This window comes from Microtus ochrogaster, chromosome 8 (genome assembly GCF_000317375.1).
Source record: "Microtus ochrogaster isolate Prairie Vole_2 chromosome 8, MicOch1.0, whole genome shotgun sequence".
In the NCBI taxonomy this organism is placed as follows: domain Eukaryota; kingdom Metazoa; phylum Chordata; class Mammalia; order Rodentia; family Cricetidae; genus Microtus; species Microtus ochrogaster.
In genome coordinates this window covers 19,436,680-19,440,182 of record NC_022015.1, presented here as the reverse complement: position 1 = coordinate 19,440,182, position 3,503 = coordinate 19,436,680, and the positions used below count along the sequence as shown (strand labels likewise).

General features: G+C 39.5%; 1 protein-coding gene across 4 annotated transcripts in view; it reads right to left on the bottom strand.

Annotated features, from left to right (window-relative positions):
* The window catches only part of Sgf29 (SAGA complex associated factor 29), a 44,781-nt gene that overhangs the window by 28,605 nt on the left and 12,673 nt on the right, over positions 1-3,503 (bottom strand). The gene's annotated exons all lie outside the window — the stretch shown is intronic.

The following is a 3,503-nucleotide window of genomic DNA, read 5'->3' as shown; positions in this document are numbered from 1 at the left end:
AGAAACCCTGTCTCGAAAAACCAAGAAAAAAAAGAAAAAGAAATCCATAGGTTTGGCAACATATGGGTAAGTAAGGCCGGAACTTTTGGCAGTACAACTGCGACACCTGCTGGTCAACATAGTTATTACACCTTAGACTCTCAGCCAACTGAACCAGCCGACCGAACACCAGCTCCACCTACTGGTCAATCAGGATTATTACACCCACGACAGTTTTCTGAGGATTTCAGAGAGAAGTTATTTGATAACTTAATAATATTAGATTAATTAATTTTTTTCAATTTGTAAACCACGCCGAAGATGATTCGGATACTATCACCATTCAGGAATTTAAAAACATTACAGTTTCTACTATGGATGGAATACTAGAAGTGGTATACGACATACCTGGGCGTATACATTTTTTAGCGATAGCTGCTATTAGTTTGGTACTTCATATTATATCCTTAAAGAAACGGCTTGAGCCGGGCGGTGGTGGCACACGCCTTTAATCCCAGCACTTGGGAGGCAGAGGCAGGCGGATCTCTGTGAGTTCGAGACCAGCCTGGTCTACAAGAGCTAGTTCCAGGACAGGCTCCAAAACCACAGAGAAACCCTGTCTCGAAAAACCAAACAAACAAACAAACAAGAAACGGCTTGATAACAGAGCAAACAATGAGAAACTTAAGGAAGTGATGCAGACTTTACAGACTGGTAATGAGAAGTTAGCTGAAAGGATTCATACCATTGAAAATGGTACTCATAATTTGACAGGCAAATCTCACCCCATGTCAATGGGTTATGAACCTTACAGAATGGTACCGAGAGATTAGCTGGAAGGACTTATACTACTGAAACTGACAATCATAATTTGTCAAAGAGTCATGACAAGCTAGCAGATAGAACATCCCTCCTAGAAGGCAATCTGCATGCCTTCCAAATAGTCTCTAAAAATAAAAAGATTCCATATGGGTCTGCCAGGGCTTCTGGCAGAAAGTAATAATAGAATTGACCTGTTATTGACAGGAAGTATACTGGAGGCCTCAGAATTTCATAAAAAAATATGTCAATAGTAAAGGCATCAAGTTATGGAAATTATAAAAAATTGTCCTGCTTGCGCCTTCTATAGCCACTCTTTTACCTGCAGGAAGCGTCCCTAAAAGTATGCAAAGAAATGAAATTTGGCAAATAGATGTACTTCATTTTTCAGGATTTGGAAGATTAAAATATGTACATCATACAATAGGCACATTTTCAGGATTTTAATGGGCAACTTCTTTGATTTCTGAAAGGGCTGATGTAATTACACACCTGTTAGAAGTTATGGCTGTCATGGGTATACCTGCACAAATTAAAACTGACAGTGCCCCAGCATATGTCTCTGGCAAGATGAAACAGGTTTTTGAATACTGTAACATAAAGCATATTACAGGTATATCACATAATCCTACAGGACAAGCGGACACCGAGAGATCTAATCACACCTTAAAGGAAATGCTTAATAAACAGGTGGGGGGAACCAAGACCCCCAAAGATAGACTACACAATGCCTTATTAAACCTGAATTTTCTTAATGCTAACGAGAAAGGAACAACAGCTACAGAGAGACATTGGACAATAGACAAAAACTTCTGAATTAAATCAGCCCATGTACTTCAAGGATGTGTTGACATCAGAATGAAAACAGGAGATGTGCTACATTGGGGAAGGGGTTTTGCTCGTTTCCACAGGAGAAGAAAAGCTATGATACCATCAAAATTAATCAAAATTTGGTTGGAAAAGGAGAAATCTCTTAGTAAAGAGAAATGATAGCTCATCCACTGATGGAGGAGGGTCATCTTCCTATCTGTTGTTTCATTGGTTAATTAATAAAGAAAACTGCTTGGCCTTTGATAGGACAGAAACTTAGGTAGGTGGAGAAAACAGAACAGAATTCTGGGAGAAAGAAAGCCGAGTCAGGCAGTCGCCATGGTTCTTCCACCCTACACAGACACAGGTTAAGATCTTCCCTAGTAAGCCACCTCGTGGGCTACACACATTATTAGAAATGGGTTAAAGCAAGATGAGAGAATTAGCCAATAAGAGGCTAGAACTAATGGGCCAGGCAGTGTTTAAAAGAATACAGTTTCCATGTAATTATTTCTGGTAAAGCTAGCCGGTGGCCGGGAGCTGAGTGGTGGGAAGCGCCCTACAGCTCCTTCAACAATCCACTGAGGTGACAATCCTACAAACTGTAAGGAAACCTCACAAAGGTTGGGGCAGGATTCTATTCTTGCCTTTGCAGGATAACAGAAAATACCCATCTTCAAGAAGTCAAGAGACCTTGGACATCTAGACACCCAAAGAAGAAAAGATAGCTATCCAGACAGAATCACCAAGTAGACAAGAATCTGACTTATGATACTAATATTCTCTGCAGGGTAAAATCTCACTGCCTAAACATACTTATCTCCTTACTTCTCAGTATAGTGGTAGTCCTGACTCACTTAAAATTCAAAGTTGAACTTGGTTCTCTCCTTCTCTAAATCTAAACATGTTGTTAAAAGAAAAATTCAGAGTTTCTGTCTTACATCAGAAGAGCTGTCTGGTGTGAGACAGAAAGAAAATAAAAATCTCGGGACCAAAGTTATCAAAACTAAGCTTTCAAAAATTCTACTTCTCCCCATACCTATTTTTGTCTCTATGGTATCTTTCCTTGGATAAATGTCTATCAAAATTCAAACTTTGTTTTAATATTAATAATGTCTAAGTTCTCTAAAGTGGTCAATAATTTTTCCTATAGTAATCTCTAAAATTTCAAGAAAGAAGATGGGCCTCATAATGATTTCACCTGGATATATATAATCTTATAAATTTTGTGATAAAATTTTTACTTTTAGAAAAGTTTTAAAGCTGGGCGGTGGAAGCACATGCCTTTAATCCCAGCACTTGGGAGGCAGAGGCAGATGGATCTCTGTGAGCTCGAGGCCAGCCTGGTCTACAAGAGCAAGTTCCAGGACAGGCTCCAAAAAAATTTAAAAATTACAGGTTAATAGTCACCCATGTTTGTCATATTTTAGTTATGTTTGTCAGGTTCTCCAGATACACAAAGATGTGCTCCACATAGATAGGTAATCTTCAAACACTTCAAAGAACTGTAGAATATGGCATTTAAATAACACAGGCTCCTGTTGATGTGAGACACAATTGCTCCTGGCAGCACTGATCTATTCCTGAGAGAATGTTGGGCATTGGAGACACTCCACTTGGAGCTTGTCTTCTTGGCAAAACTGGCCTTGGGTAAAGAACTGCCCTTGCCTAGACTACCGACAATATGCATGGTGTCCAGAGTGGACAAGCAAGATAAAAGCAAAGCGACTGCCAAGACAGGGTAAGATAGTGTTTCAAATTTTCCTGCCTCTGAAAATGGTTTGTCAGATACCCTAGGCCTGAGCCAAAGTTGGCTGCCCCAACGTTGCAAAAGAGGCTTTGGGTGTTTGTTCAGTTAGACAGCTGTCTCAGTAATTTCTTTTTTTTTTTTTTTT